A 22,270-nucleotide genomic window follows, 5' to 3' on the forward strand; every position below is an offset into this window, starting at 1 on the left:
CCTTTGGATAGGCTGAATTTCCTGGCTTTCGTATACTCCTGTATACCTCTCTCCTCCACACTGGGGAGAGAGGTAATATTAGAGGAAGTCTCTGGAAATCACGCAGAATTTCAGCTTTATTTGCAATTGAGGATGTTGAACTTTGGTTACTCTTATTCCCATGCTTTGAGACTTTCTGTGACTGAAGGTAGCTAGTCAGCAATCCCTCCCATATTTTCATTTCTTTTTATTTTTCTTTTTTTTCTTTTTGGCTCGGTTTGATCTGCATCTGCATAGATTCAAAACACTCACTGATTTAAAGCTACCTCAAAAGGTTTTGGTCAGGAAGCTATTTATAACCTCAACCACCAGCAATCTACCCTGATGAGTCCTTTTTGGTTAACAAAGGACTGTTAAATCAACCTTCTCAATAGTGCCATCAAGGACTTCCTCCACATGAACAGAGCCCTCCAGGTTACTACTCCACAGAGTAAGCAGGCGGACCACCAGCTTTCACAGTCTCTGAAAATTAGGGGTGGGGTTAAAGTGTCACACTTGAAGGCTAGTAATATCTTAGCTTTCATAAGACACTTCATGGATATAAAGTGCTTCTACATGTCTTCTATATGTACTACCTTGGAAGGTCTTTATAAGAACATTATGAAGAAGGTGGAATTGATTATGTCTATTTGACAGGTGAGAAAGCCGAGGCAAAAAGATTAAGTAAAGTGCTTAGAACCATATAAAGGGAAGATATGAGCTGAGAGCCAAATCAGGATCTCCCAATGGTATGTTCTGTGCAGAGACGGTGGGGCTGTGGGTGTGGAGGAAGACCTTTACCACTTTTTATGCTCTAGAGCACAGTGGGATTCCGCAGCTTGCATGAGCTACAGGTAAAAGTGATGTAAAGTGTGGCTGTGAACTCAGGCACTCTGGGGACCCCAGAGATTTCTCATAGCCCCAAACTGGCTCTACCAGACACAGCTGCTCTCTTTGCACAGGTTTAGACTTCCTTGCCAAGGAAGATCTAAAGTGAGTCATCACTGTTGATTCACCGGGCTTACGTATTTAGCTAATTCAACTAAAATTAAAAAAAAAAAAAAAAATCTGTCCTGGGGGAAGAGTTTGGACATGCAGTGCTTATAACTCCTACATTTCTATTTCTGATTGTGGCTGTGGTTTATGACATTTGGCGATCCTTTTGTTCTACTTAGCAAAAAGTCAGAGACAAGCATCTATGATGTAAGTGAGCATGCAGATTTTAGCTGCCGGGGTTCTTACCTGCTGTTGTAGTGGGTGCTTGAGCATGCATGCACATGTGTTCACCTCGGAAAGGTTTGAGAAAATGTCACCATCTAGAACTTTAACAGGTTAGGTTAGTTCTAGGCTATTTTCTCCCCACTGACTGTGAACTCACAAGGGTGTAGGAGCCCCTCTCTGTGAGTCTGTATGCCCACTGTATATGCAACACAGGGTTTTTTTTCATATCGCCTTGTGTGTTCTTCTTGTATTAGGGGTCTCCTATTATACAAATGCAGGATTCCAAGCTGTCAAGAGCTGGGTCACAGTGGCATGCACCAGGGCACTTTTAACCTGGGTCACCAGACCCCAGCCTGGGGACAGAGTCTCAACTTTCTCAGCTTCCCTCTGCCACATTGGAGAGATGAGAAGCTGAGACATATTCCTCTGCACCACACTAATCCAAAGGTTAAAACACCCCAAACTCGCAATAAAATAACATTTGCATATATATATGGCAAGTGAAGTCCCTCAGCCACAACCACCACTTCCTAATTTACTGCCTTTAGTAGGCACTAGATCATGACACGCTGACGGGATGATGAAGTACAGAAGATGAATACATGGAGTGGCAGCACAGATGGCTGATTTGCTTTTTTAAAAAGAACGGAGGACCAGATCAATAAGTAACCAGAGGCTGCATGTTCATCTTAATTTTTAAACTTTAAATATTAGTTATTCTTTCCCCATGCCCTGAAATTACAAGAAGTCTCCATTGTCTTGATATCGAGAAAAAAGGAATCAGTGCTGACATACTGAAGCAGATACTCTTTGTTTTGCTGCCTCCAGAGGGTGTGAGTAGCCTCGGTACATGCCCTCCACTAAGGGACCCTCTCTGCTTGGTGCCCCAGGGGTGAGATGGCTTGAAAATAGACATACCCATTTAAAGGATTCAAAAACATTCCCTGCTATGTGCACAGGGTGGGAATGCAGGAGTCGCTGATATTGTGAGACTGCCCTTTAGGAAGTAAGTGCTGTCTTGGATTACATTAACAGAAGCTTGCTGTCTGGACAAAGGATAAGAGGATCACTGTGCTATGTGACCTGCTAGAACCATGTCTCAAGTGCTGAGTTCAGGCTGGGGTGTCATATTATAACTGCTGGTTCCACTGTCACTGCCACCCCTTTTCTAAGACATGTTCTCTCAGTCACACCTGTATTGAGTAGCAGATGTAATGTGAATAGAGAGACGAAAATCAATTAAAATAACAAAATCTAAGCTTTGGAAAGTCTTTGAAGAAAATTTTTCTTTTGACCTTTGGACTTACCTGGGCAATAAACATGACATAGGGTTGCTAATCTTATATTTTTCCAAGTAAGGATGTTATGGATAAAAATTCCATTTATTTTCATCATCATTTCATTTTTAAAAAGTCATTTTGATGCCTCAAATTCACACTAAAGAGCACTCCTTTAAGTCGGCGATTCTCAGACTTTAGCGAGCAAACCAAATCACTGGGACAGCTTGTTAAAACAGATTTCTGGACCTCTCCCCAGGATGCTGACTCATATGGTCTAGTGGGCCTAAATTCCATCTTTCTAACAAGTTCCTTAGTGATACTGATGCTGCTGGACTGCAGGCCACACTTTAAGGTGCACTGCTAAAAAGAAAAGAAGATTAGCTTGGCTAAAGCTCACTACTTTGTACCTATTTCACTTAAATTATCTAGGACCAAGGAACACGTCCTCATACCTGGGCTCTGGCCTGCAGGCCCACTGACCAAGTGTGGCTTGTCATCTAATGCCACCACCCATTCCACTGCTTGTCAAAGCAGACGTCAGCTATGGGTGTGGAGCACCCTACCCTCTTGTGTTGCTTTAACCAAAGGTTTGAAGATGAATATGATGCTCTCCTCCACCACTCATCCAACACACACAAGTGAGTAGCCTAATTCCCTCCAAAGGAGAGAGGAGGAAACAACTAGGAGGCAAGGCGCTAGGGACAGGGGAGTCGTTTTTGTCTGGCCTAAATGATGACTAACGTATGTCTTCCCTTAGTGGTTTGGCTCTTTCTTCCAGGGTGTTATTGCCTTGGAAACTACCTGGCCTGCACAAATGCCTATGCTTGAGTCTTGCCATGTCAGCTGAGTTTCCCCTCAATTCGCCTTTACCCCAAAGGGCACTGGTTCACAGATCTTCTGGCCCATAGGTTCAACTCCAGAAATGCCAACTTTACCTCGCTCTGGAAAGTGACCCAGATGGATAGAGAGCAGTTCCTTCTAAAATATCCAACTACTACATAGTTTACAAAGCCTACTCACACATATCATCTCTCTGAATCTTCAAAACTTCCTTAAAAAGTTACTATTATAACCCTACTGCATAGATGAATAAACTGATATTTACACTCAGTGAACATGTTCGATGTTACCTAAGAAGTTGTTCTGTATTACAGCAGTCATTCACCTCCGACTGCACCGCACACTTATTACTCTTATTCAGTTATGATCCTCTTTTTGCACTTTCCAACACAGAGAGGTGGCAAAGGTCAAACATGAAGCTAAATACAGACTGGAGATTAACTGTACCATTTCTATAATGGGAAAAACACACAAAAATCCCTAAAGCTACATCACAGAAAAGCGACCCAATTAATTCAGTAACGAGATCAGCCACATTGATCGGCTGAAGTGTCCGGTGGACAATGCAACTCATTGATTGAATGTTTTACTTTTCAGAGGCTTGCGTAGACAGAGCCATAGGCAAGTCTCTGCTGAAAGTGTTGCCATGGCACCAGCCAATTGCTTTGCTGGTCCAGCCTCCTTTGCTTTCCAGGGCAGTGCTTTCAGAGCCTGGGTCAGAAGGCCGTTTGCCTAGGTCAGGATCTGAGCATCCCTCCTCGGATTGCATGGTTTTTCAAATAAATGAGCTGCTCTTTTAGGACATTCTTATTTCAATTATGAAGTACCTATTAACTCTTTATATTTACAAATTACTAGGCTTTTTGTTGTTGTTAGTCATCTAAGCACCAAAAGAGTGCCAATAAGTATTATCCCCATCTTACAGACAGGAGATTAAAGCCCAGCAAGGATTAGGTCACCCAGCAGGCTAGACAGAGGCCAAAATTGTTTCTCCCAGTTTGAATATTCTCTGAACTGTCTTCGGCGTTCACAAGGATAAATCGATGAAAATGCATTAACCTTGAGAATCAACTCAATTAAGGAAGAATAGACAAGAAATTAGAACAGATATCTTATCAGAACCATACCAAATGGATGCCCAGTGAAATGTCAGTTGAAGGAAATGAACGCAAATGAGAGGGGGATGTTAAGAGTAACTAACAGTTACACAGCATCTAGCCCTTACTTTGTGCCAGGCAATGTTCTAAGTGTTTATATAGATAACTCAGTTAATCTCTAGCTCAGCCCTAAGAGATAGGTACCATCCCATTTTACAGGTGTAAAACTGAATCTGCTGAAGTCTTGCCTTAGGTCAACAGAGCTGAGATCTAAACCAAACACAAGAATTTAACTCTGCAGGGTATACTCAGAAACTGCTAAATGTTTCTCAAAGAAAGAGAGAATATTCTACAATATTCCTGTATGTTCTAAAGTAGAAAAAAAAAATACAAAGAAACAGAACCAAACCAAATGTACAAAACTGGCCATTTTCCTCTTTCCTGAAAGCCTATTTCTGTTATGGTGTCACATTAAAGCAAATCAAACTTGGTAGCAACTCGGAAAAATAGTAGAAGTTTTTACTGACCCCTTCCCTAAAGAGGCCACGAAGAGGCTGAATTTCATCACACAATACACGGTAAAACTTTGTCCCATTAGCAACTATTTTTCACAGTCCCCTTAGTCTCACTAATTTTCATTGGCCGGTTGTCAACTACTAACTATGATTTTCTCAGCCAGTTTCCTCCAAGCCTCCAAGCAACTTACTGCAGTTTGAAAGAAGATGAATTCTTTATCCTCTGCCAGAGAAGACAGGTAACCTTGGAAGAGATTTTGGAGAAACAGTAACGAGCTCCAGCTTCTGAGAGAAATCTTGACTCAACTCCACTAACCGGGAGATCAAGGTGGAGTGATGACTTTGGCAAACAACTCACTGTTGAGCTTATAGAAGGCAACAGCTCACTCCTGCTAACGATCATGTCTGGGAGCTAAGTCTGCTGCTGCAAGTCTTGGCCCTGGGCTAATCTGTGACTAGAAATTCAGGTGTAAAAAAGCATGTATGCCCAAACCAGCTGTTTCTTAGCAGCTCAGTTGAAGCTGCTACGGAGATCTAAAATACTTCTCAACATAGGTGCAGTGCTGTCTAAAAGTTGTAGAGCAGCTGGGAGAAGATAAGAGGGCTGGGGTTTGAATTCCATAAAGGAGAAGGAGTGAGATGTTAGGAAAGAAATGTGTACGGTCTATACAACACTGGGTGTACAGTCTTTTATTTTCAACATCTACTATTCCATCATACACACTCGGAGTCCCAGTAGGCAGAAGTACACACAAATTCTGTCTTAGCCAAACCTTTCACAGATGCATCATTTACCACATAAATAACTATACACTTAAACAATACCTTGTCTAGGATCATTCTGTTTTTTATTTCCTCTCTGGAGAGCAATCACATACAGCCAATAATTCTTATACTCTTTCTCTTTTTTAAACACCTACCATTGTGTCATAGCCAAGTAGGACATTGAAAATAGAGATTTTTAAGTCAAGAGCTAGACACTTGAGTATATAACAGTTGAAAGAGGGTGAGAGATCAGCAAATAATTAGTTCAAATATGACATAACGGTACTCAAATATGCACAAAAGATTAAAGGTGACCCATTGTGGATGCAGCTAATTTACAGGAAGACTTCAGAGAGGAGGTGTTATTTAAGTATTTAAATTGGGCCTCAACATGTGTTAGGAGTTTCCCAGACATTTAGAGGATAAATGTGCTCTTCAGTAACTGGCTAATTCATGACACTGTATACATTTAGATTTAAAATGCAGAGCTCATGTCCATTTCAGATTTTTAACAATCCATCTGAAACAGTTTTCATATTTTTGCTTTACTAATGCAAATGCTTTCACAAAGAGACAATTTCTGTACAGGGCTTGCATGAGTGTCAAATAAAATAGAATTTCCTTCTTATGCGTGGCACTCTTTTCTCTCCTTTTATTACACTCATTTGGACTGATGTGGTAATAAAAGGTCCCGAAGCCAAGTATGAATACATTAGAATTCATGACCCTTGGGTATTCCATACTCATTTTCTTTGATAAGGATTTTTTTTTTTTTTTTTGCAGTAGGTGAAAAACAAAACCCTAAAACTTCCTCATCTTTGCAAAATAAACACAAGAAGACAATTTTTAAAAATTACTCAAGTTTTTATGTGTATAAATGAAGCCTTAATTTTTTACAATTACAAAAAGAGAAAATAACTGCGAGCAAACTGCCATATGGTAGAGTCATGGACGTTGTCATGTATAGTGATCCTTGGTATCCATGCCATTGATTAAAGGACCCATGTGGATACTGAAATCCACAGATGCACAACTTGCTTATATAATATGGCACAGTATTTGTATACAACTTATATACAGCCTGTCATATACTTTAAACCACTGTAATAGATTATTTATAAAACCTACTACAATGTAAATGCTATGTAAATAATGATACTGCATTGTTTTCATTTGTATTTTTTATTGCTGTATTTTTTTAATTCCTATTTCCCAAATATTTGTGATCTGTGGTTGGTCGACTCACACATAATTTGTGTATATGGAAGGTCAACTTTATTAGGTTGAAGAAAACATTTTTAGAGTGCCCCTGGGATTCACCCTGAGTTCCAGTCATTTCAGGCTCATTCCCGAACAGGTTGTGGTTGGCACATGCTAGGACCTTGAAAAATGTATCTGTTAAAGTATGGAGAAATAATAAGAAAAATAATGGCCAACTACTGACAAACTGGCCAGACATTAAGAGAAATTTTATCTCATTTAATCATTAGATTAAAGCTGTAGGATGGATATTGTTATTAACCCCATTTTTCAGATGAGGTCACTGAGGCGCCAAGGAATAAGTAAATTGTCAATGTCACACATGCTAAGTGGCAGAGTTGAAATTCAAGCCCATAAGGGTGACTCCTAAGCCTTGTATTTCAATGACTATGCATCCTAAACCATGCTACGTCCTGGATCTACAGAGAATGGAGGGTGCGAACTCTTAGGGAACGCAAATTCTACTGGGTAGTTGATACATGCACCAAAGTCCTTAGTGAGATCAGAAGGGCTATGAAGACAGATGTGGGAGGAGGGACTGATTGGCTGACTGTGTAAGGTCTCATGTCTCCAGCCAGGATCCAAATGACTTTAGACAGAAAGCTCAGTTCTTTTAGAGGGGAACAAGAGGTTGGAGAGAAAGAAGGATTTGAACTGCAAAGAATTAAATGAGGGTTATCAACTTAAAGAAGGAGTTTGGCACTTGATACAACAAACAGCAGCAATGCTGATCCATTTGAACCATCGGAATGGTTATGTGTTGCCTGCCATGACTGGAGGGAGCTGACAAAACTCCTAAGTGTGCTGCATGAGGAGTTTGCAATGGACACTGTGATTCTGGGTCATCCAGAGATGCCAGGGAGGTGGTTTGGGCACACACTTTGTAACTATGTTATGAGCAGGTTGTGTGTGTTTCTTTTTTTCACCTGACTTGCTCTTCTTTTCTTTTTGTTGTTTTATTTTGTTTAGATTTCTGTAGTGGGATCTTTGAGGCCTCTCTACCTATGGAGTAGCTGACATTTCGTAATGAATTAGAAGATACAAAAAGGCTTACCTGTCACTTAGTATTAACAGTATTAAGTTGTACTAATGGTACCAAATTTAAATATTCCCTGAAAGAATAAGATTCATTTAAAAATAAAGTTTTAGGGGACTCTTAGTGCTCCAGATATACTGTACTTATAAACATTTTCTTTACTTACAATTTGTCCTGTAAGAACCATGATGACAAAGGACAAATGTTACTCATGTTAGTATCTCACCCTAAAACTGAATGCATTTGTTTGTTAACTTCCCCCAAGAGAATTTTAAGCTTTCTGACTGAGGAGGTCTTGCCTGTCTTGTTCACTATTATAACCCCAAAACCTGGGAGGAGACCGATGTATACAGGCGCTTAGTAAATACCTGATGAGGAATTCACGACATATTAATTAAAACAGTGCTGGAAATGCAGTGGAAACTTAAAATGTAACTTAATGAATGAATAGGCTCAAACCTACCCTCCCACCAAATGAAGGTGTAGGATAGAGTGAATTGAGATGAAATATGATTATTGTGTAAAACTGTACATATGTGGGGGTAGAGGCTTTCTGAATGCTGTGCTTGAAAACAGTTATTTAGCTCTATATTACATAGATGCACATTTTTGAAGTTCCTTAGATTTAGAACAAACAGGTATTCTTCATCTCAAAAATAATGGAAAACTAAAGTGTCGTTGTAGGCTCCATATAGTTTAAAATCCACCGACATTATGTTTTTCATAAGAAACATTCACAACTATTCTGAAATCTGTTCTACACTTTAAATTCCATATTAGCACTGTTGAGGTCTTTATAACTACAAGATCTAGAAAAGAAGTTGTAAAACTTGCAGATTTATAGCAAGTTGCCAACAGAACAATGGTTTGGTATCACTCTGATTATAAGAACTCACCTATTTTTTCAATCTCAACAATCCAGATACTAAAAAAGTGAAAAAGAAACAAGGCCTTTGAGTTGTCAAAACCATCTTCATAAAAGTCTGAGCGCTAAAGCCCATGGCCTTCATTCACAAGAAAGTTCCTTGAGCCCCTGCTCTCTGACACAATGCTAACAAACATTGTCTAAGCCCAGACACAGTGCAAGGGACACATTAGAAGGGTTTGGGGACCACTAGAAGCAGTGAGAAACCACAGTAGCGATCCAGGAAATTAGAGAAAAGAAGTAATAACTATGAAAAGGAGCATGAGGTATCTACAAGCTTAGCCCTCATGGCAGCATTTTGGATAAGAGCTTCTTACACCTCACCAATTTTTAGCAGTGTTACTCTCTAATGTAATAATTTACTGTGTTAACTTTGCCCCAAAGGAAGAAATCAATTGAATTTCTTCTGTTTAGGTAGGCAAGGGACTGATGATTGCATTGTATGTGTATTTTGTTCTCAACATTGTTTATTTTCTCAGTAGGAAGTTCCATCTTAGTCACCATAAGCCCTTAGGTTGGTCACCAAACTGCAGGCTCAATTCTTTTAAGGAGCCAATTACAAATCCAAACATGCAAAGGGACAATGATATGGCCTTAGGGGCAGCATAAAGGGCATTGTTTTGTTATGAAATTTATACTCTGGAGAGTATATAATTCTCTCCAGAACAACCTATCCAACGCCTATCAATCAGCTTCAACTCCTAGCCAACTAATTCCACTTCATAGACATGATTATCTAAACTCAGGATAAAGCCAAGGGGCAGAAACTCACATCTCTCCTTTGTGTTCTCATTCATTTCCCCTTCATTCCCTCACACTCTATTTTCACCTGGCAGCTTTATTTCTGCACCCTTTCTCAATGCCACCGTTAAGCAGTTCTCATATGTATTCTCCATCATGCACTGGCTCCACTTCAATGTGGCCACTTTGCCTCAGCTTCATCAAAACCACGGTCTCTTCTGAAAACATAACTTTTGACATTGATTTATCAACTCTCACTTGAGTGGCTCTTATGGGATGAGCTTTCCTTCCTTAGAAAATATTTAATGCTTTTTCTAATGCTCCAGGACTGTGACATTTGCAGTATTTCTTTATGTCTTAACTATCTGTAAACATTATTCTAAGATTTTTGCTCTATATAAAGCCCCATATTTTCTATTCCAAATTAATATATGTTCATTACAAAGAATATGAACCCTACAGAAAAGTCTACCAAAAACATTCCCTGTAATTATGTCAGCCTAGCAATAAGTATATTTTGTGTATTTTGTACATATAAACACACACGCACGTTCACTGTACTGTATGCAAAATGTTGCAATCTGGTTTTTCACTTAATGTTTTGGCTTGACTATTTTCCAAAATCTTAAAAAAATTTGACTATTTTCCCATTTTTAAAAAATGTATAAGAAAATATTTTAATACATATGAAAGTATATTCTGATCATTGAATCATTTATTATTAGACATCTAGGGCATGACAAAGGCAAGGTATCTTGCAGCTGAAATGTAGACAAGTGTAAAGACTGTGGTATCTGTAGCACAGATTCTGCAGCAAGGTCCTAGACTCCTGCATGTTTGTGTGTGCTGTGTGAATGTGTGCGTGTGCATGTGTGTGTGTATGTGTGTGTGTGTACAGGAAGGTGGCAGTGGGTAGGCTAATCAGTTATATGCAACCTTGAATCAGGTACCTTTGCTGTTGCTTCCTTAGGTTGGGATTTCACATGCTCTCATGACTAGGTGCTGCCTACATTAGGAATGGTGATAAAGCCTCAGTCATCTGTATGCCATTTGCCATGTAAAGACATATGCTCTGAGTATATCTAGCTGTTTTAGAATCTTTTTAACGTATAGTCATTCCTTAAATAACTTAATCATTTCAAAATGAGCTACAGGAGTATCTGTTTCCTTTCCTGTCCTGCTTTCACTCTGCTCTCTACTTTGCAAACAATCACGTTGGGCATTTCTGTAGCTTATTAACTATATTTTCAACAGTGGAAAAATACATAAGTGCCGGAAAAATTTCTTTTTTTTTTTTTTTAATATTTCAGCACTGAGTATTGCTACTTATATTAAGAGTTTGGAAGAAAAATGGTACCAAGAATAAATTATTATACTACGAATGAGTGAGATATATCTAGGAAGGAAGCAGATGATGAAAGTGATTTCTTTAGAAGAGTGAAAAATGATAAATGTACACATGGTGGTGGAGGCGTTTGCCTGAGCTTCAGCCTGTTACGCTTCATCATTAAGGTTTAGACATGTCTGCAACTTTTCATCACATAGGTAGCAAGGGTATAAAAAACGTTTATTCATATAGAGCCCAGAGTTTTTCTTGAGGATGAGGAGATGTGGTTAACGGCAAAGCCACTGTTGGAATTCAAATAAAGCTGGGCACGTGTGTTGAACTTATGTGGTGGCCCGGTAGAAGCCTAATAGGGTTAGGCTGTGGCACTAATTATCTTCCTGGGAAGAACCCATCCTAATGGGAGAGAGGGCCAGTGGAGACGATCTTGCTTATATAAGTTTCTTAGGCATTGGTGAAGAGTAAGAAGTTGGCCTATCGCTTGTTTCCTGAAACATGGCTAGGTCCTGGGGGAAGAAAGGGCTAGAAGCAAAAGTAGAAAGAACCTTTGTGGTACACTGTCTATCTTACCGGGAGTCAAGAAACACTTCCTTAGGACCCCTCTTTAACCACACAAGAAATCAATTTTCCTTCGTTGACTGCAGGCTGCTGGACAGTCTGGATATCCTCAAAGCAGCCACCAGGAGATAATGACCAGCGTGGAGGGAGCAGGAAGAAAAACAGGGTCATTAAGCAGAACAGAGCACACATGCAGCGCCTAATGGATGCTGCAAAAGGCAGCAGGGCTGCTGAGGCTGCAGGGTCAGTAGCAGGAGGTGGGAGAGGGTGTCCTTCCCGGTGGAGCCTCAAGTAAAGTAAATGTACGTGCTGAGAAAATTGCTTCTGAGTACACATGCGACATCACCTGGGAACGCCTGGGAGGGCTTGGAGAGGGGCACATTTACAGAGTGATAGACTTCCTGCATGAGCAAGCAGGGGATAAATCCAGGTTAATTGGGTTACAGGTATAAAGATTTAGTAAGCCTTTTGATTTACACATCACATATATAAACTATTTTAGTGCAGAAAGACTTAAATTTTAAATACGTTTTAGGAGCAGTGAAGTTCAAAGACTTCCTTTGGGGTCAATTAAGAGCTGCGTATATGTACCTTCAAATGTTTAAGAGAGTTGCTCCTCAATTGAGGGGTGGCTTAAGCGAATACATACCTCTAGAAGAAACTGAAAAACTGGCCTCTGAAAAGTCTCCTGTTTTCTGTTTCTAAATGTGTAGACTCATATTTGTATATTACATCAAGCTCCAAACACATAAGAACGTGCTGGTAACAATAAACTGGTGAATTCTGCCCCAAATATATATCTCAACGTGACTCTTCCCCTGCAGCGTGATATATACTCATCTCCTTCCCTCTATACCGTCTTATTTCATTTGTAAATGTTTAATTTATTAAGTTCTGAAGAACAGGCTGTGAAGGTAACATACATGCAAAAGTTACAGCCACAAACCCTATGGCTACTCCATTCTTCTATTTGTTACATAATCCGTGTTATGGCACAACTAATGTGGCCACTTAAATGTCCCAAGTCTGACAGTCAGTAAAAATTCACGATACAACTTTAAGCTATTGCATTGTGTATGTAAATTCAATGAATACAGGAAGAACACATCAAATTCTCACCTATAATGTTTTCTATAAAAGTATGAACCAGAATAAAATATATGAATACAGACTGGACAAAAGCAGAGTGCTCTGTAATAATTATAGGAGTAAAATGTGTTAATTCTTCTTTTCATCTAATTTATAGTTTGGTCCTGTAGGAAATTACTGGAGATTACAATAACATTCAAAGGTAAAAGGATTCAACATTACAAATGTTCATTTAATTGTACCAGAAACAAAGTACTGTAAGTATGATTTAAATATACATACTCCAGATAAGTAAAATACGGATTTGGGGCATAAGGAGATTGAATTATTGCTGAATTAGAATTCAGGGAAAATATTATATAAGGATTATACATATATGATTTATAAATAATATACATTTATAGGTAATGATATATCATATCCAAATATAGGAGGTGATTTGATGCTTATGAGTTCTTTAAACACTGCTATTTAACTATGGGAAAAGAAATTATGAAGGGAATAATGAAGAAAAGCAAAAAACGCAGCTTTCTTCCACCAAATAATTGGTAACTTTGCAATTTTAATGAAAATCTAGAAAATCAGGCATTGTAATAACTGCTTTCTCCTCAGCAAGAGGTAAGGAGGAAGTTAATTTTCTACTGTGGAAGCCTACAGATGAAAATTCCTCTGAAAGTAAAACCATCCCCAGCATATGTAATTAGTCTAGTTTTTGGTCATTAATAGTTTATTTAGGTTAATCTAGAAAACATAATTTCCAGTGACAGAGCAGGAGGTAGAGAAGTTTATGAATCAGTAATCTATGGATTAAATATTTTTATATCTCTTAAATCATCTAAGTAAGCAAATTACCATCAAATTCCTTTAAGGAAATGGCAGAAAATCCAAGTCTACTCCCACTTGGCACACAAATGAACCATGCCGTAATAATATTATCTTGACTGCAAAAAGAACAGTCTTTGTTTACATGAAAGCTGGAAAACTTTTAAATAATAATCTTGAAGGTGGAGAATATACTGTACTCTCTTAGGTCAAATTATGACCACGGTTGTAACAGACAGTGCAAAAAGCTTTGAAAGGGATAAGATAAGACAAAGAGAAATGACAGGAAAACAAAGTGGCCAGAGAAATGTTTGGCAGAAGCCCAGCAGACTCCTGGCATCCTCTCGCTAGGCCTTTTGCCTGTCTGCAGAATGATCACTTATCTTCCACCAGCTTCTCTCTCATCAAAGAAAGGCCAGCGTACCCCTTCCAATGCTTCATCAATACTTCACACGTCACAGAATACAATGTAAACGGGCTACAAGCCCATATTTCATGGTTCTCCAAAGCAGCTTCTTCTCATAAGAACAAGATTACGCATTTGCAAGGTTTATAAAACAGGACTGCATCTTAATTAGGACTGCGCTACTGAATGAAAATATTTTCTTAAACACATTGGCACTTTTCCCTTCAAGCCATTAATGCTTTCCTTCTCAAACTGTATGTCGGTTTGTTTTAAATAAAAGATAAGCAGATATTTACTCAGTGTGATAGAGGAAAAACACACCAACTACTTGGTATAGTAGGCAGGTGGAAAGGGACAAGGATCCAGACGTTCTGAGTTACACTCTGCTGCTGCCACTAGCTTGCTTTGCCACCTGGAGACAGTCATCAGTCTTGATGAACCTCCATTTGTCTGTCTATAAATTGAGAAAGTAGGACATTTCTAAGGTTGCTTGTTAGTTATACGATCTGTGATCTAATAATGCTGGTCAATTATAAAATGTCATGCCAGAGATACCACTTTGAGGGTCAATTAGAGTATGTGGTGGCTGACTGGGTAAGTCATATATGATTTTAATAAACTCCTTTTTAAAAAGAAAAGTAAGTTCTACAAATCAACTAAACATATTGCAAGACCCTTGATCTCACCTTTACCAAAAGACATCTGATGAGGTCCTTATCATAATTATCAAACAATTTTATTTGAGCCTTCTTAGACTAGTTTCTAATTTAGCACAAAAACGTTCAATGTAGATCATCTCTCCTGGTTCTAGGATTTTAAAAATGGTAAATCATAGGTCATGGCACAATTCAGCAGCAAGAGTATTAGTGCAGCCCAGGTCCTGTGATTTGAACCAGATACCTTTCCATTGCCAGAGGCTGCCTTCAGAAGTCTGAATGGGACACACAGTCCATTTTTAGGCCTTGAGGATTCCAGTGAGAATTTTGAGCAAGCTTTGTTTCAACAGCTCACATGTGAAAGGGCCACCAAGAGTTTAAAATGTAAATAGATAACATAATATCATTTAGCCAAGAAATCACATTATGAGCATATTCCAACCACATTCAACGGGACACCAGACTTCTTCGAAACATCTGTAGATAAAGGAAGAAAAATCATGGCGGATGTGTTGCCAGCCTCCAACATGGCTTCCAATGATTCCTGCCTCTTGGTATTCATGTTCTTGTGTAGTTCCCTCCTACACTGTATCACAATTGGTGTTTGTGACCAAGAGAATACAGCAGAAGTGATGGCATGTCACTTCTGAAGCTAGTCATAAAAGTTACGGTGACTTTGCAGTAGAATAAGAAAGATATCTGTTTTTGTCCACAGTTCCTGGCACAGAACTCCTAAAACCCTGGGAACCCCTGTTTCCGCAAACCTCTGGACCATTGCACAGCCAATACCTCCAGGCATGGACTTCCCCTGACTTGGGGACAGCATTATTTTCAGATCTCTCTCTCCTTTCAACTGGACTATCCTTTGTACAACCCAGAAAGCCCCATCCAAGTGTAGTGAGGACTGGTTTCCTGGGGGAAGGGGTGGAGGGATGCTCTCTAGGGTTATAGATTCCCCAACTCCACCAGCTCTAACTAGGCCCTGAGTCACTACTATGTAAATTAAATCTGCCCTGCACCACCCCCTCCATATAAAAAAAAAAGAGTAGTAGGGTGATAGGAGACTATTTGTTCTAATGAGGCAACTCTTAGTAAGCCTCTAGATAGCTTCAGGATGGAGGTAGGTCATCAGAAAGACCAAGCCTTGATTAAAAGCTTGGAACTTTCAGTTTCAACCCCCAACGTTCCTAGAGAGAAAAGGGGTTAGAAATTGAGTTAATCATGAATGGTCAGTATATAATTAATTATGCTTAGTTAATAAAACATCCATAAAAGCCCCTAAACAATGGGGGTTTGGAAGAGCTTCCAGGTTTATGAATACATGGAGGAGTGAGTGATGCACATGGAGAGTGCATGCAAGTCCCCAACCCCCATACCTCCTATGAATCTCTTCCATTTGGCTGTTCCTGAATTGTATCTTTTACAGTAAATTTTTAATAGCAAGTGTAGGAAGTAAAAGTTCCTCTTCAAAGTTTCCTTTCTTGTTAAAGAATAAATGATAAAAAAAAGAATAAATCATAAGTGTGCTAATAACTTTGTTAAGCCCTATCCTATGTCTGTTAGACGTGCCATGCTTACAGGCATATAGTATATTCTATGTTCTTGTACTTTAACCAAGATATCTGTGCTGGACATGTGCACAGGCATGTCCCAGCCCTCACCATTGCTTTTACCTCTTTAGAAAAGTTTTAAGTTATTAGCCAATCAGGTTTTAGTTTAGATTGTGAGGTCCGGTTCCAACCAATGGAGATCAGGCACAGCAGAAAGGACAACCCCAAATACGTAAGGGATAAATATGTTTGCTTTTCCTTTGTTCATCAGACTCTTCTGGCAAGACAGCTAGTGAGAGTACCCTTCCTGCAGTCTAGGAAGTAAAAATTGCTTGTTGAGAAATCCTGTCTCAGTGCTGACTTTTCTCTGTGGCACCAAGCATCAGTTTCCAATAGCAAGTAAAGTGCTTTCCTCAGTTTTGTGAATAATTCTAGTAAATTACTGATCCTGGGTTTCCTGGAAGAAACCGAGGGTGTGGTCTGGGAAGTGTCTGAGTGGTGGCGGTGTTGATCCCTGAAGAGTAGCCTGGGCACTCCATTTGCAGTTGGCATCTGAAGTAGGGGCAGTCTTGTGGGATTAAGCCCTTGACCCAGGGGTGTCTGTGCTAACTCTGGGAATTGGTATCAGAGTTGAATAGAATTGTTGGACACCCAGTTGGCATCTGAATTGGTCGGTATGAGTAAAAACATCTTAGATTTATTGCTTGTTCTCTCTTCCTCTCTGATCCTTTCTCTCTGTCTCAGATCACTCATTGTGGAATAAGTCAGATGCCATGTCTTAAGGACACCCAAGTGGCCTGTGGAGAGGCTAACATGTAAGGAATTGAGCCTCCTGGCAATAGCTAATGAGCAGCAGAGGCCTCTGCCAACAGCCATGTTAATGAGCCCTTGAGGAAGTGGACCCTCCACTGCTACTCAGGCATTCAGATGCCTGAGGTACCAACATCTTAGATTTGTCTCCTGAGAGACCTTGCACAAAACTGCTCTCAGATTACTGACCCTCAGAAACTATGTAAGACAGTATATGTTTGTTTTAAGTACATGTTTGTGAAATTTCAGGGCAATTTGTTACACAGCAGTAGATAACTATTACAGTGAATAATACCTTATAGCTACTCCATTTTAAAGGCGTTGTCATAAAATACACCAAGGATGGATCTTAAAGTTTTTAAAGAGAAAGAATCTAACAAATTATCCTCTGAATGTTAAACACAACAAATATTGTAAGGGTAATATATATTGTATGTTAATGAAAATTATGAATATTCAAAATAGTTAATTCAATCTCAGAGTTTCAAATTTCACGACCTCTCCTGGACTATTTTATACATAATGTTCATCCAAGTTGTTAGCATATCCCTACTTATCCTTTCAATAAGTAGTGGAAGGATGCCCACTTTTACCTCGAAGAAGTGAAATAGCTCAATACTTTCTAGGCTCTATTTTTCTCTTACGTTTATCTGAGCGGATGGATTCTAGAATAACTTTGGGAGCTGCATCCTGTAATAACAATTATGTGTTAAGCAGTGTCTTTATGTAAAGCTTTAGTCCACAAACTTGGATGTGCAAGAAATGTCTCCTTCCTTAATTTGGTTTCTGATCTCTATCCTATCAGAAAGATAAGAAACCCAATTTCAGAAACTATGAGACTCCCTCCTCTCCATCTCCCAAGGTCAGGCCATGGTCTTAGTCATTGCCAAGAGCATCAGGGAGGGCTTCTGCCTCTGGTTCCTATCTGGGCCCTTCCTATGCTTGATGTCTGATGCTGCAGCATGACTTCTTCAAGACTAAGCTGGGCTGTATGCTTGCAATGGTGGGAGAAAAATTAAAGATAGTATACATTACTATACAATGCCTCAACAAATCACTCCATTTCAGGGGGTCAGAAAATAAATGTTGGGAAAAACAGAAAAGAAGTAAGCAACATAGTGCCAGTCTTCAGGTTCTTTGACACTCAAAAGGAAACAGAAAGTACAGAAACAATAAACCAGGAAATAAAAGAGGGCATTTTAAGAAGTACCATTTAAATTGCAACGGCTGTGGGAATCAACAGAAGGAAATAATCGGGGTGAGGGGGAGAGGACTTAATAATAACAATTTTATATATATTCCCTTATATTTGTATGGAATTTATAAATTATGACCGACTTTTTGCACATCCATAACTTCATTTTAGAGACTCACAATGAAGTTAAGTAAAATGAGGTTGGTGGGACAGATGGTAACATCTTCATTTTACAGATGAGGTACTGGGACTCAGCTAGCTTTGGCAACTTGCTCGGAAAGTCAGAGCCAGTTAGTCATGGATTATAAAATTGAGCTCAGCTCTCTTCCTACCTAGTCTTTTCTCTACCCCGCTCCCCCACTTCAGTGAGAGTTGCCTTCCTGAAAGAGGTAAGTTCTAAACCAGGATTGGAAGTTCCTATGGCGACAAAGAGAAGAGGCTTCCATGAGTGGCAAGGGCTGTGAGAGGCATGAAAAATGCATAGGAAGAAATGGACAGGCATAAGGTTCCAGCTGCAGGACAGAAAAGCCAGGATGTGGGCTTCTGAGAGATGATGCTGCGTGGTGACTAAGGGAGCCATTGACATCACATTGCAGATTCTCCCCTCCTCCCCCCGACCAAGAGGTTTATCTCCTCTATCTCTTTATGTACAATAACCATAAAGAAAACACCAGTATCTTCACATAGTGTATCATCCAATGAAAGCATATGTCATCTCACTTGGGCCCTTTATCAATCTTAGTCACAGTGGCCAATATCATTCCCATTTCTCACTCTCTTCAGTTCTATTACCCAAAGCTTGTCCTCCTGCCTGGACTATAGAGACGGAGGTAAAATCTATGCGAAGTGCATTCTACCCACTTGTCATTATACCTCTGTAATTCTTAGTGATGTTCTATGTTGCCTCCCACCCTGACCCTGCACAAACCGGTGCAAGAGTCTCGGGGTGGGGGACTGTTACTTGAGCCAACTTCCTCCATCCTGCAAAGACAGGGATGGAGCTCAGGAGATGGTGTTTTGCATCTTTACAACTGGAACAAGATGAAAGGTCTCTGAGCAATAATGAGATCCAGGCGTGATTCGGGACGAGAGGCCAGATGGGAACAGTAGAGTATTAGGATGCTGTGATGCTAGGATAACTTTTCCACAGTGATGTGTGGCCTGAATGCTGAGAATCTACAGTGATTTCTGGCTTAGAAATAAGAAATTGATCAGTAAATGAAAAATAAAAGCCTGCCTATATCCAATCTCTCCTCACCAGTCCCCTCTCCCAACGTTGTTATCTATTTGCATAAGCAACAGTATTTTAGCAAATGAAAATTCTCAAAATTCTAATCACACCCTTATCCCAAAGGCTGGATTTAGTCAGAAAGCTTTATGGCGCTTCTGACTCAGTAGAGTTAGTTATCCTGTTTAATTGGATTGACGGTGACAATTGTAATTACCTTAGATGAGATTGCCTGTAATGTAATTATACTTCCTTCATCAGCATGAGCTGGACTTGTGGAATACATACAGAAGATGCTTCCAATTACTGAGAGGTTAAGAAGAACATTATATCGCCTCACAAATCCTGTTACTGTATAGAATTATAAAAGTTATGGAAGAAACTGAAGGAACTTCAGTTTCTAAACTGTTTCACAAACCTCTAAAGCAGGTTTGTGATCCAAATATGTTTCTGTTTCATAGAGCAAAATGACCGTATTCCAGAGCTATATTTTTCTTCAAATAAAAAATATATTTTAAGAACTCAATATGGGGGTAGCAACAGTAAACCTGGCATTTTATTATTATTTTGTTTCTGCTTATTATGTACAAACAGTGACTGCATCTAAAGGACATTTTTTTAAAAAGCATACAATATATTATGAAGTTTAACTTGACTTTTTCCGTGATCTGAAAACTTACAGTCTCTAGAATTAACATAGTAAACAACAAGAGATAACTTTAAAATAATAGTCATTAGGAGTAGATGGACCCATAATTAATACCTCAGCAGCCAGCTGCTCTATTACAATGATGGATTTCCCTATTCTCCAATTAACACATGGAGAACTTTAAATTTTTCAATTGGAAGCCCAGCCTCTCAACAGGACATGTCTGCCAAACGTATTGCAAACACATGTAGTTTAGGAGAAATGGCACATACTAGAAATCCACCCCAATCTTATTAGCTTTAGCACTGCTCTCATTAAAAATAGAGCTGCTTACAGGTTTTTCCCTCTGAAGCATATGAAACATAGAACTTGGAAATGTGCCCTTTTGAAAACTTATTCCTGTATTCACAAACCAGATGGTGCACATCAAATGCATTCTGATTTTCTAATGAAATAAAAAGGATCCCCATTATGTTCTTTAATATGATTAACACATCCTCAATTGCTAATTTTTACAAATACTCCTAGAAAGTTAAACAACTTGGCTAATACTCTCCTGCTGGAGTTGGACAGGAAGGCCTCACCAAAGCTGAAAGGTTAGGGCTGTGCTGTGGGCACTTTGCTTTCTAATTCTTCCAAAATAGGCTTTGGAGAGGTGCAAGGCCCTGCCACAGCTGCTCACAAAGAAACCTTCTTCTGTCTTTGAACATCAGAGACAAAGAGTCTGCTGTATCATAAAAGGGCTAATTGGGCAAGAAAAAGACACACACACATACTCTCTCTCTCTCTCTCTCTCTTCTCTCTCTTTTTTCTTGACTATGTCCAGTACTTAGTCAAGCAATAGTCATAGCATGCTCTCAGCACTAACATGACCAGTAAACTCGAATTCTAAGCACCATTTGAATGTCTCACTCACGACAAACACCACAAACTTATCTAAAACCAATAACAATTTGCTGGATTTTGCCAGCAAATTGAAGAATAGTATAATGTTGTTTACCTTGAAAAAGGTTGGCTTGTCTGGTCAAAAACCTGAAAAAAAAAAAAGAGAAACGGATTGATTTTCTATTACTTCTGACCTTTAAAAAAACCACAATATTGAGTTAAACATAGCTGTGGTGTGCTTATTAATTTAGTAAACCAAATTGTCATTCTCTAATTTTATGTACCTCTTGAAGTAATAGAATGGCTTAAGATAACTTGGGTTCTAACCTGAATTTTATTTCTCTATTGAACTCCACTAATAGGAATATGTTCAGCTGAGGAAAAGCATCCACCAATAGACCTGAGTAAAACAACATAGTAGGCTAGAAACTATACTTGTGAAACATTTTTATTTATTTATATTTTTGGTTGTTAAATGTTTAAAACTTGATCTCTGGTCAGCTATGTCTTATTTTATCTTCTATAGATAAGTGAAACATTTCTTTGGACTGAGACAGCTGTTTCATGAAATGCAACATCATATCTCATTTTTCTTCATGAACTTCTCTCATTTAACAATTAGGCTGGAAGAACACACATTACCAATAGGTTCAGTCGTATAATATCCAGAACCTGGAAATAACAAGTTGGAAGTTTCTGATCTTAAAGAATAAATAAGTTACTCCATCAATTCTATAATATAAGGCAAAGCATGTGAAAAATGAAGGAAGATATTTTGAACAAAACTGTGCAAAAGTTATTGCAGAGTTAGGTATTCAGTTAAGCTAAACAGTGTGCCTGGTTCTTAGTTTGTTTTGCAAAAGCATTTAGTCTACATTTTAAATATACTCATGTTCCAACTTGGGCTAGAAAGACTTAACTAAAAATAACACCACTATCACCAAGTGATGCTATGTTGACCAATACTCCAGGATTTGAAAAAAAAATTCCCCAAATGCTACAAATTCCCCAAATGTTACAAACTCCTGGGAAACTGGAAGCTTTTCTTCTCCTTAAGGTGAAAGTCTGCTTCTCCTCTTGGTGTTTCGCCATTAAAAAAAGAAAGTATTTAGCAAACAACTAGCAAATCCATCAAAAGATTAGGATTCTTTTTATTTTCATGCTCTTTCTTAATGAGCAAAAATTGATTGATTAGTTCACCTAGAATATTCTTAGCCATAGGACAGAAACAGAGCTTTGTAGGCATTAGTGAACTGGATTTATAAAAGAAAAAAGTCCACATTCAAGAATACAGAGAACTTCAAAAACAGAAGAAAATAGAAAAAAAAAAAAAAGGGGCCGGGCGCGGTGGCTCAAGCCTGTAATCCCAGCACTTTGGG

At 39.0% G+C, this 22,270-nt stretch overlaps 1 protein-coding gene across 10 annotated transcripts in view; it reads right to left on the minus strand.

The window, feature by feature from the left end:
* The window catches only part of SEMA6D (semaphorin 6D), a 594,914-nt gene that overhangs the window by 151,237 nt on the left and 421,407 nt on the right, over positions 1 to 22,270 (minus strand). For all 10 annotated transcript variants that reach the window (XM_017545307.2, XM_017545312.2, XM_017545279.2 and 7 more), the window contains one exon: positions 21,007 to 21,038. The gene's annotated coding sequence lies outside the window, so the exon portion shown is untranslated. The remainder of the gene's footprint in view (positions 1 to 21,006; positions 21,039 to 22,270) is intronic.

The sequence above is a fragment of the Cebus imitator genome, unplaced genomic scaffold (assembly GCF_001604975.1).
Source record: "Cebus imitator isolate Cc_AM_T3 unplaced genomic scaffold, Cebus_imitator-1.0 Scaffold9, whole genome shotgun sequence".
In the NCBI taxonomy this organism is placed as follows: domain Eukaryota; kingdom Metazoa; phylum Chordata; class Mammalia; order Primates; family Cebidae; genus Cebus; species Cebus imitator.